This window comes from Petaurus breviceps, unplaced genomic scaffold (assembly GCF_028583685.1).
Source record: "Petaurus breviceps papuanus isolate PSGF00001 unplaced genomic scaffold, PetGlider_PUasm1.0 90792, whole genome shotgun sequence".
NCBI lineage: Eukaryota > Metazoa > Chordata > Mammalia > Diprotodontia > Petauridae > Petaurus > Petaurus breviceps.
The window spans coordinates 6,319,731-6,332,745 of record NW_027187347.1 but is presented as its reverse complement, the minus strand read 5'-3'; the positions used below and the strand labels follow the sequence as shown (position 1 = coordinate 6,332,745).

At 37.3% G+C, this 13,015-nt stretch overlaps 1 pseudogene; it reads left to right on the top strand.

Annotated features, from left to right (window-relative positions):
• Positions 1-9,494: 9,494 nt before the first annotated feature.
• Positions 9,495-11,061, top strand: LOC138147379 (heterogeneous nuclear ribonucleoprotein A3-like; annotated as a pseudogene).
• The last annotated feature ends 1,954 nt before the right edge of the window (positions 11,062-13,015 follow it).

Here is a 13,015-nt window from a genome sequence, read left to right as displayed (position 1 = left end):
AAGAATTTAGCATCCCTTTCCAATTAAACAAAAATAAGTTCACTAATACTTATTTTGTAGAGAAACAAGAACACAAGAAACTTGTTTGCTTCACTACAAAGTTGCTTCTCATGCATCTATTGAGGAATAATAGAACACACCCTTTTATCCCCACCTCCATGCACACTCTTTTTTGCTATAGCTTTGCAAACAATTTTGCTAAATCTTTTGACCCATTAGCATTCTACTGAGTTTACACACTTCTACACGTGCTAGTATGTGATCCTGCTGCTCACACCCACTTCCTTCTTCTATTGTCCTAAAAAACTACTACTATGCTAGGAGAATAGCAAATCCACCCTGAGTTCCCATACTGAAATGTGTGAAATAAGAGGTTATCAAGGTTTATAAGAAAGTCTCTACTGTATTCCTATGCTTTCTAACTGACATTTCAGGTTTAACAGTTATGCCCTTCACAGAAATTATTGTGTTTGGTGACAGGCTATCATGATAAAGAATTAAGTGAAACAGAAAGGGGGGAGGGGAACAACTTTGAAATGCTATACACATTTTTTTTTTTCCTGGAAGAGCTAGGTTAGTCCCCAAGCACCATTATAGAGTAGGCCTCAATTCTTTGAGCGACACATTCAGAATTCACAGGAGACTGGAATGTCAGCTACAATGTCAGTCCTCGGAGAATCTCTCTTTCTCCCTGTAGTATTATATGACACCATTTATCTGAGTTTTTGAATGCAGTTTGTGTACGAGGTTTTGAAAGATTTTCTGTAAAGTAATCCCCATCGCTTTGTATATCAGACAGTTGTTGACCCTGGTTGGTTTTCTTATGCTGGCTTTGGATAGTGAGTCTGACCCTGCTTTGAGATTTGAAAATTAGTTTCAAATGATTTCTCTGATGCTGCAATAGCTCTCTTTCAGACTTTTAAAAATCTTCAGTGCTTGAATCTGGTTATAGTCTTAATATTTTCTTCTGTAGGAAACAACATTGCATGGTATTTTGGTTTGTTGAAAAGATAATCTTTAGGGGACATTGATCATTTCCCAAAATTGAATGCTTGATTCTATTCTTAAAATTAAGGGCATTTTTTTTTCAATCCTAAGTCCTTAGACAATAATTTTAAAAATGAAAGAAAATGTATGATAGTGTCTCTCTTATCCTTCTAAAAATTCTTTGAGGAAAAAAAAATTGCCCTACTTAGATGAAAGCCCAAAGTCCAAAGAGCAGTTTGTTTTTTAAATGTGATTCTTCTATAAAAAATGGCTATAGAAACACTGTACATTAGGTGTGAATCCCCAATAAGAAACCTGGGAATGGCTCTCTACCAGAGAGCCTAGTTAGCTGGTCCCAACGCCCACCCATAAGCTTGCTTGTTTTAATGTCGAAGAAATATGTTTTCTCTTAGTGAGTCCCCTACACTGTTCCTCCCAAGGGGACCATTGGATTGACTACTGCAGTAGTTTGCTGCTCCCTATTGGCCAGAGAAGTAGCTTGCCCTTTGGTCCTCTGCTTTCCTCTGACACAGTTACTCCTCATGGTCCTCGCTGGGTCTGTAGTGACAGCTTCCTTCTATTCTCAATTCATTCACGGTGCTGCCCTCTCTTCTGACCTCCTTGCCCATCAGAGGACCATTAGTGGTAATAGGACACATCTTTGTTCTAAAAATGAGGTAGCTCCAAAGTGATTTCACCTTGTTAAAACTTATCTTGCTCACTCATGGACAAGGGACTTGGAGAATTATCCAAGGGCAGGACCTTTGTGACAAATGCTGCAATGAAATAAGTTCCTATCTGACACAAACTGCATCTCAACTCTCATGTTCCTTCTGACTCCTCAAAGGTTATTATTAGACAACTCTTCCATGAAGGGCTACTCCTTACTGGTTAGGGTCTCATGATGCAAACAAATTGTTAACAGGTTTAGCACCCCGAGACACTTTGTGGGACTGTTTTCCTTAGCAGCTTTTCAAAGCTGAGAATTAGAGTAACAAGGAAGGTCCAAGTTTTGATACCTATTCCACAATGATAATATGTTTTTATCCTTACAAAATAATGGCTGCCCCATTTCAAATGAAGAATTTTATAAATTTTAAACTCATATTTGGGTTCCTTGACTTTGGGCCAAAAATCCTCCTCAAATACTTTGTTGTGCTATGGAGCAATGGAAATCCCGATTTCCTTGGGATTGTGACATCAGAGGATCCAACTATTTACATGGCATTGTCCTGGCTTCTTCTGTAAAGGCTATTAAAAGGAGACAAAGTCACTTAATTTTCTAAAGTCCCAACTAAAGCTAACTTAAGAAAAAAATTAAGAATAACAGCGTAAAAAAATTGTCAAAAAACATACTCATACTTATTCATAAATCCTATATGCATGATGTGATTTATTTATGCCTCATGTATGTATGTAAAAACCCTTTCATCAGTGTACATCTCTGTGACAATAATGATAGAAAAAAAATCAACGTTCAAATACTCTAATATATTAAATTTGCAACTTGAACAATTTATTCAAGCATAGTTACTTTCTCTTTTCTTTTTTTTTTTGCTTTCCTCTCCTCTCCTGTCCTGTCCTCTCCTTGTCTCCTCTTTCCTTGCCCTCCCCTTCCTCTCTTGGAAATAGGTAACAGTTCATCTGGTTTCACTTAAGTAATTGCATCCAAAGAGTCAGATACTCTACACATTGTCCAGATTTGATATATCCCTGTGTGTGCATGTGTTTCTTTTAAGAAAAAAAGACAGGAATGCAAAATTTAGCAATCTGATCTCATCATGGAAGCATCACACCTGTGAATTTTGAGGCTAGAAACTAAAGATGTACTCACAACCTTCCTTCCTTCCTTCCTTCCTTCCTTCCTTCCTTCCTTCCTTCCTTCCTTCCTTCCTTCCTTCCTTCCTTCCTTCCTTCCTTCCTTCTTTCCTTCCTTCCTTTCTTCTTTCATACCTTCCCTCCCTCCCTTCTCCTCCTCCTCCTCCTTCTTCTCCCTTCCTCTCTTCTTCCCTCTCTCTCTCCCATAATGATTATTTCATTAATTCTAATACTCAAGTACATAGATTTCCTTTAAACCGTAAAGCACAAAGAAAGCCTTGGGTTTTACCATATCATTTTAACATAGGCATTCAGAAGAGAGGAGAAACAAACACAAAAATAGCCCTTTAATCCTTGGTGTATTATCAATGAAAGTAAGATGAAATGACAGTTTGCTTTCCCTTTTTGTGACTTCATTCTCAGCATCTTTATTTCAGAGGAACATGAAGGGGTAGCCATGGTCTGACTATAGCTCTGTGGCACTTTGTAATCAAGGGAAAGCAAAAACAAAGGCATGAAAGTAACAAAAACATCTATCGTTGCCCTCACATACATATCTGGGAAAATTTGAAGCTCAAAAGAAGGTTAATTTTGAATTTTTTATTTTTGAGTTTGTAGTGAAGAGGCAAACTAATTTTTTGCTTAAGTCAACTGATATTGGGAGTTACTCAGAGCCACAGCATCTGGTATGTCTGGCCTTGGTTTGTGAGGTTTAAGTACAAACAATATGACCACTGCTTTGTTGACAACTTTGAGACCCCGTTTGAATGGAATGACATGTGGTTTTGTGGGACTACATTTATAAAGAAAACATTTCCTAAAGCTAAGGACTGCTGAACAGTATAATGAAGTATCAAGGGGGCATGTTAATTCTCCCTCCCTGGAGATTTATAAAACTTGATATGCATCTATCTGTTCCAGATGGGGTATGTGTCAGTAATACTTGGAAGCAAAGGAATGGAAGAGATGGCATTAGAAGGTGCCTTCAAGTCACACTGTATTATGTTCCTTTTTAATTCAAAAGACCAATATGCAAAGTACTTTGTCAGTTTTTTTGGGGGGGGCTGAAAATAAATATTTCACACTTGCATTGTAGGGGGAAAAGCAGTGGATTTGAAGTCTGAGACTCTGGGTTCAAATCCTTTCTCCACTGCTTATAACCAGTGTAGTAGTCAATCTTTCTAGACCTGAATTTTTTCATCTGTAAAATGGAGATGAGAATACCTATCTGACCCATCTCACAGTGATGCTGTGAGGATCAATGGACATATTTTATGTGAAAAAGCTTTATAACTCAAAAGTACTATGGAATTGTAAGATATTTTTTCTTGTTTCAATGCCCTTGACAACATCCAATCTTTATTTTTTTAATCATGTTTTGTCACAGATTTAGATTGAAGTGACTTTTTTTGGAAGCAAACTTCCATGACTCTCAGATCTCTTCCCTAAGTTTTATTTATTTCAGCATCATTCATTTTTTATATATAAAAGTTGGATTTTTATAATCTCTTTTTTGCCATTACTTTTCACTTTCCCACAGTAGTCAGCAATTTTCCTGGCTGTTTACAAAGATTTGTAAGTTCATCGTGTAGTCAGGTCACATTGGCTTATTTCTTTACTCCCAGGAAGAGCTATGCATTCAATCCTCTAGAGAATTTACAAAGATGTTGAATGAGACCAATCCTGACACCAGTCTCTGGGGAATTTTGCTGCTTACATCACTTTCCCCTAAGATGTCTTATATATTCTCATTCTTTGCTTCCTATCTTTAAAAGTAGTTCCTATATCATGACATAAAAGCTCCATTCCCCTCATTCCATATTTCCTCAACATTTTTATTCTTTCCTGTGAAATCATGAAATACTTTTTTTAATGCTTAAGAATATAAAACATATCTGATAAAATTCTGATATCCAATATTTGTAGGGAAAATGTGTATGGTATACAATATATGTATGTACAGAAGTACATGACTGAGTCATTTCCTAAGACATAAGTGATGAAAAGATAGAGATTTTTAAAAATAAGAAATAAAAACATTAAAATAATATCAATAGCCATCTGGAAAAAAAAAACATGCTCCAAAACATTTGTTAGAAAAATACAATTCAACAATTTGAAAAAGATTTTTAAAATTAGAAGTGGCCAATGCCCCAGGGCTATGGGATGAGAGGATATGCTATTGATAGACTTGTGGGTTGGTACAACCATTGGGAAAACATTTTGAATTACATAAGAAAATTGCTATACTTCAGATGCCTTGACACTTCAGTCTTATTATTGAACATATGTCCCAAGGAGGACAAAATCAGAAAGTATACCAAAGTATCAATGACAGCAGGTTTCATGGTAGCAAAAACCAGAAACTCAGTGGTTGTACATGTGTTCAAGAATGAGCTTACACAATTATGGTATATAAATGCAATGGAATATTCATATGTCATGAGAAGCAATAAGTGTGAGGACATCAGAGAAACAGGAAAATTTAAATGAATTGATACAAAGCTGAGAGAACAGAGCCAAAAGAATGGTATATATAATAAAGAGCTGAACTTAAACTGGGAAATATTGTTTCCAGCAGTAATATGGAAAATATTTCTCTTAGTAGAAATTGGCTAGCATAAGACACTTGATGATTTCACTGCATTGACAGATGTTACTTAATTAGGATACCTGCTAGACAGATACTGACTTAGAAAACCATATATTAACATTATCTATGTTCTATAGTATTTCTATTTATTTTGTTAAATATTTACCAATTATATTAATTTAGTTTTGGCACCACTTGATGGTGTTCTGGCTTGTGGAATCAGGTCATGTGATAAATTAACATCTGGTGTAATGAATAGAGAGACAATTTGGAAGTAAAGAAAACCTGGGTTCATGGTTATACCTCAAAACATTCTTACTGTGTGATCTGGGCAAGTCATTTAACCTCGAAATGTACTTGTGTTTGTCTGTTATTTTCAAAGAGGACCATGACATCAGGAAAATTATGACATGACTTGCAGTTGACTTTTATTTGAGTGAGGGAGGTCTGTGCAAGGTCAACAGTCTCACTTTCTCCTCCAGAGTCAATTTTCTAAGACTATAAGTTATAAAGAAGGTGCTGTCCTATATTGGTAGAAGGAATTTCTTCACCAGACCAGACACCAATTCTCTATACCAGTGAAATTATTATTCCAGTTTATTATTATTAACTTTATTACAAAGGGTTCTATGGGTTTTATATGGGGAAATACATGGGGAAATATCCTTTATATGACTGGAGCACCCCTCCCAGGCAGGTTTAAGTTGTCCCCTGAAGGATAGCCTGAGGAAACTAAATACTGTATATGTATAGGGAGATTTGACTCCATATTGGTTGAAAGTCTTTTGATAAAGAAAAGTCAGAGAAGGAAAGTGAGAGGTGAGAGAGAAAACACTGGCATTCAATGAACATGTTAAGTTTTCACTTTCTTCATGTGCCTGCAGCTCCAGAACCCTCATTCTTAATTCAAAGTCCAAGCCTTCTCTCCTGTGTATCATTCTCCTCTCTAAAGCTAGATGTTAGAGTGAATAGAGAACCAGACCTGAAGTCAGGAAGAGGTGAGTTCAAATCCAACCTCAGACACTTACTATCTATGTGACGCTGGGCAAGACACTTTATCTCTATTTGCCTCAATTTCCTCTTCTGTTGAGTGGGGATAATAATAGTATCTACATCCCAGTGTTGTTATGAGGATCAAATGAGATTATGATCATAAAGTACTTACTCTAGTGCCTAGAACAGAGTAAGTACAAGGTGAATGTTATCATCCTCACTAGCTTCTTCATCTTCATCATCCTCTCAGTCACCCTGGAGTCACTCTATGTGTATACTGTACAGCATCACAAGGATGTCTTTCAAGGGACTTGAAAGTTTATGAGGAACAGGATACCTTCTCCAAAAATTTTTGGCAGAATTCTTACTGAATCCCCCCAAAACGTTTTATATGAATATATTCACACAAATACATATGATGTGTGTATACATACATATATGTGTATACATGTGTGCATATTTATACACACATACACATGTATAGATATATGTATACGTGTAGACAGATAGCTAGTTGGGGCCAAAGATGAGAGATTAGATAGACAGATAGGTCGGTGTGTGTGTGTATGTGTGTATGTTGTATGTGTGTGTTCGTGTGTTAGTGTTAGGCACTTTGCCTTTTTATGCACTTTTGGTGAGAGAGAGACTGGTCTGCAATATTCTGATTTTCCTTCCAAGTTCTTTTAGGCACAGGATCAAAGAAGAGAAGCCTCTTCCTCTCTATCCCACAAATCCACTGGGGGGGGGCATTTGATAAAGTTGTGATTTGGGTCTAACAGTCCTATGGATTTGAAAAATGAAGATGGGTATATAAGGATTCACCTTACCATACTCAGGGTTTTGACTCATCCAACTAAGCAGTGTGGGGGAAAGAGAAGCTGCTGTAAACAGCTTGTTTTGTGTCCCTTAAAAGACTCTTTCAGAAATTGTTTTCTTTGTCTTCCCTCCTCCTCTTGCTATCATCTCGGAAAGTCATTAGTGTGACCCTATCTTCACCTCTGCATTTCGTGGCCCGCCATAATGTCTCCCTACCCTTATTATTTCTTCGAATAAAATCATTGGAATGGAGAGGGCAAAAGGGGCTAATGTCATTCTGGCCCTCTTTTCCCCTCTGTCAGATGATTGGTCCCCATTAGAGAACTTTGACAAGTTCCACAAATTATCTCAGTATAGGTGGTGAGTGTGGACCAGCTTAATCCTCATAACGCAACTCCCTGTTGGTTTGTGCAAATATCTATTTCTGTGTGTACTATGAACCAGATGCAGGTCTTTTAAATTCTATTTAAATTAGGAGTTGGTCACCAAGAGTTTTAACGATCACTTTCTGCTAAAAAACCATTGTAATTTCACAGCCCATAATGGTTTTTTTCCAGTTGAAAGCATTTAAATGTGGAAAAGAAGCCAGACTTAGGTACTTTTTTATGATTCTGATTAATACTATTAACATTTATTTTTTTTGGTCAACATTTATCAGGGTAATTCCACAGAATTCCTTCTATTAAAATAATAAAGTCGGGTTCTAATCATATTGCAATTTATCTTAATTTTCCTATACTTTGCTCCCCAAAGTATTAATCTAAGGGAATTATAAAATTAATTTTTCAGGTTTAAAAAAAAAGAGGTAAATAAGATGTTGGATTATTTTTGTTACCTCTCAACTGGCCCACGATTCTTCCAAAAATTGATAGTTTATATTTGAATTTAGAATTGTTTTCACTATGACTTATTGTGTACTGTATACTATGTGCCAAGCACTTTTTCCTGCCCTCCTAACAGTGTCTCTAAAACCCAATCTTCCATTAGTCTTTAGAGTACTAAAGGCCATAGAAACCACTGTTAGAGATAAAAGGGACTTTATCGATCATCTGATTGAACCCCTCATTTTACAGATGAGGAAAGTGAAACTCTAAATAAGGTTGAGTGATTGACCCATTATCCCATTTTGTATGTAGTGGTAGATTCAGTACTGAAACCATTGTGTTGTTGTTTTTTTTTTTCCAGAAAATACTGTACTCGACAGGAATAGAGAAACCTGGGTTTCAGTCCTAGCTTTTTCATTAAAGATGTAACTTTGGATAAGTTGCTTTAACTTTGCAGGTCTTAATTTCCTCATTTGTAAAATAAGGCTGGGCTAACTGATCTCTTAGGACCTTTCAGGCTTTGCTATTCTATAATTCTAAAAACCTGACCCTCAGGCCTCAGCTAAAGGGATGTGAAGGGATTATGTTCTTCCGTAGATACAACTGTTGAAATGACCACATTCCTCATTATGGTGCTACTGAAGCCCAAACTCCTTAAGAAGGGCATTAATAAAAGTAGATGCCTCTGCTTTTTCTCTTCTCACTTGCTTCTAAACCCTCTTCAATCTGGCTTCCTACCTCATCCTTCAACTGAAAATTCCACCTGCAAAATTTTCCGTGATTTCTTAATTGCCATATCTAATGACTTTTTCTTAATTCTCATCATTCTTGACCTCTCTGAAACATTCAAAATGTTGATCATCTCCTACTAGATTCTTTTTCTTCTCTAGGTTTTTGTGACATTGTTCTCTTCTCATTTTCCACCTATCTATCTATTACTTTTCCCTATCTTCTGCTGGTTCTTTAACCTTATCATGCCCACTAAGAATTCGCTTTTCCTTCTATATTATCTTACTTAATTACGTCATCAACTTCTATAAATATTTTCAGTTATTCTCTATGCATGTGATATGTACATCATATATTATAGATGAAAAACTCTTTCTCTTTAGAGAGAGCATATGTGGAGGCAAAACATATACAGTTTACAAATATATATATATATGTACACACAGAGAGAACAGATATGTGTGAGTATGTTGAGATGACATCACTATATCATATCTATATTTATTTATCTACCGATCTATCTGTGTGTCTATCATCTCTAGTCTCTCTTCTAAGTTAGTCACACACTATGACCAGTATTTTAGACATCTTAACCTGAATGTTCAAAAGGAATCTCAAACTAAGCATGGAGAAACTCTGAGAAGTCCATGATTACACAAAAATTACATGTTTGAGAAAATATTAAAACAGAGGGTTTCGGGAAAGTGCGTCACGTGACGGCCGGCCCTGCCTCTTCCTCTCGGTCCCATATTGAACCCGAGTTTGGGGCGGCGAGTCCGGTCTCAAAATGGAGGTAAAACAGCCGCCCCACCGCCCCCAGCCCGACTCGGGTCACCATCGCCGCCGCCGGGGGGAGGAGGGTCATGATCTAAAGGAACCTGAGCATTTGAGAAAACTGTTGATTGGTGGCTTGAGCTTTGAAACTGCGGATGATAGTTTAAGAGAACACTTTGAAAAATGGGGCACTCTCAGATTGTGTGGTGATGAGAGATCCCCAAACAAAACGTTCCAGAGGCTTTGGCTTTGTGACTTATTCTTGTGTAGATGCAGCAATGTGTGCTCGGCCACATAAGGTTGATGGGTGTGTAGTGGAACCAAAGAGAGCTCTTTCTAGAGAGGATTCTGTAAAACCTGGTGCACATCTAACCGTGAAGAAAATTTTCTTGGTGGTATTAAAGAAGATACAGAAGAATATAATTTAAGAGACTATTTTGAAAAGTATGGCAAGATCGAAACTATAGAAGTTAGGGAAGATCGACAGAGTGGAAAGAAGAGAGGATTTGCTTTTGTAACTTTTGATGATCATGATACAGTTGACAAAATTGTTCAGAAATATCATACTATTAATGGGCATAACTGTGAAGTGAAAAAGGCCCTTTCTAAGCAAGAGATACAGTTTGCTGGCTCACAAAGAGGTCATGGAGGTGGCTCAGGCAATTTTATGGGTCAAGAAGGAAATTTTGGAGGTGGTGGAGGAAACTTTGGCGGAAGAGGTGGTTATGGTGGTGGTGGTAGTGGTGGTGGCAGCAAAAGCAGTTATGAAGGTGAAGATGGTGGATATAATGGATTTTATGGTGATGGTGGCAACTATGGAGGTGGTCCTGGCTACAGTAGTAGAGGGGGTTATGGTGGTGGTGGTGGACCTGGATATGGAAACCAAGGTGGTGGATATGGTGGTGGTGAAGGAGGATATGATGGTTACAATGAAGGAGGAAATTTTGGTGGTGGTAACTATGGTGGCAGTGGGAACTATAATGATTTTGGAAATTATAGTGGACAGCAGCAATCAAATTATGGACCCATGAAAGGAGGAAGCTTTGGTGGAAGGAGCTCAGGCAGTCCTTATGGTGGCGGTTATGGATCTGGTGGTGGAAGTGGTGGATATGGTAGCAGAAAGTTCTAAAAACTCAACAGAAGAGGGCTACAGTTCTTAGCAGCAGAGAGAGCGAGGAGTTGTCAGGAAAGCTGCAAGTTACTTTGAGACAGTCGTCCCAAATATATTAGAGGAAGTGTAAAAATCTGCCACAGAAGGAACAAGATGATCCATAGTCAGAAAAGTTACTGCAGCTTAAACAGGAAACCCTTTTTGTTCAGGACTGTCATAGCTACAGTTTGCAAAAAGTGCAGCTATTGATTAATGCAATGTAGTGTCAATTAGATGTACATTCCTGAGGTCTTTTATCTGTTGTAGCTTTGTCTTTTCTTTTTCTTTTCATTACATCAGGTATATTGCCCTGTAAATTGTGGTAGTGGTACCAGGAATAAAAAATTAAGGAATTTTTAACTTTTCAAAAAAAAAAACCAGTTCTTGATTTCACTTCCAGCAATCTATATGCTTAATGAGTTTCTGGTCTAGACCATCATTTCATGAGGTGCTCAGACCATATGGTTCTTTTACTCACAGCTCCAACACTCATTCTCTGGCCTGGGGGTTTATTTTGTCTCCCTGGATAGCAGCCTTTTTACCCTGAAGATGCCTCCTCGATAAAGTCCTATCTTATGACTGGTAGGTTTCTAGTGCAAACCACCAATTCATGTGGTTCTCAGGCCATACTTCCTGCCCACCCCCCACTCTACTCATCTTCACCCTCTCATTCCCTAGACTTTTCCCTTCCTTTCAAGAAGCTTTGCTCCTGGCACAAGTATTCTTTTCTATGCTTACCCTATCTCTTTTGTATGTCTTGGCTTCCCCCATTAGAAGAGGAGCTCTTTTGAGGGTAGAGAATCTCTTTTGTGATTGTATTTATATCTCAAGGGCTTACTAAAGTACCTGCAACATGGCAACTTCTGTTGTATGTTTTATCTCTGTTTGTCTCTCTCTCTTACAGTCTTGCAACTGGCCCACGATAATCTTTGTTCCTCTCTTCTGAAGCCAACCCCCTTGAAATCAGAGGAACCACATGATTTTTGGAGTCTATGTTTTCTCCCTGTAACTAATCTCGGACTTGAGCAGGTTCTTATCCATGACCATTCTCTCATTCTATCTCTCCATATAGTTCAGTTCTTTGGACACTATAAAAATCACTACCATAAGAAACACATTTTTTTAATCAGCCTACAGAAGAAGCAGAACTCAGTATGGAACAAAATAAATAAACACCTTCAGCTGTTATATTGGCATCTACCCATGCAGATGTGATATAGGGTCACACTGATCCAACTGTTATCCAAATTAGCAGTGGCTCAAGAGAATTGTAAAATATCAGTTTATATAATAAATAAGAATTGAAATAAGAATAGAAAATTAAAAAAAAAACAGGTACTGTACTTCATCCTAATAATGCTGACTGCCCTCAGATACATTATTGCAAGAAGAAAATCTAGGGAGACCATAATTGTCTAGTAAGGTCTGTTGCAGATTGGGGATGATGAGAAGTTTGGAAAAGTGAAAGCCACAGTGCCCTCTTCTTTCAAGACTGTGAGCTTCCTGTAGAATTATTTGGATTTTGCTATGTAAACATTAGATTCATCTATTCAGGATGAATACACTTTCCTTTTATATAGAACCTTTTAAACGTAAGTCAATGTCCTTGTTTATCTCTTGCAGCATTTTCAGCATTAAATTCTGCCATGGGTACCACTTTGTTGTTGTTAGTTGTTTCAGTCATGTCTGACTCTTTGTGACCACATTTGGGGCTTTTCTTGGTATAGATACTAGAGTGGTTTGCCATTTCCTTCTGCAACTTATTTTACAGTTTAGGAAATTGAAGGAAACAAGGTGAATCGAATTGCCTAGGGTCACACACCTAGTAAATGTCTGATACCAGATTCAAACTCACAAAGATAAATCTTCCTAACTTCAGACGTAGAGCTCTATCCACTGCACCAACTAGCTGCCTGAGTACCACTCCAGGTTTTGATAATTTGATTTTACCTTTTAATTTCCTGACTAGTCTTTCATTTCAAATCTATTTAGATAGTACTTGGCTAAATGTATATTTTACAAGCAGAATATTGTTGGATTTTGCCTTTCAATCCACTCTGTGAATTTTTTATATTGAGATATATATATATATATATATTATGTTTTCATTTATTAGGATTATCTTTTCTTCTGTTGAATGAAGTTGGAAAAAAATCACAAAGTTCTGCTGGCTGTACTCACTACAAATTTATGTTGCATAATCTCAATTTGGCCCTCACTGTGGCAAAGCAAGTCTTTTATACTTTCCTAATTGACTTACTATTCCACTCACCACAGGTACTATCCAAAACCTTTTAATTTCTCCTCAAACCTTCTATGGTTTTCCCTCCC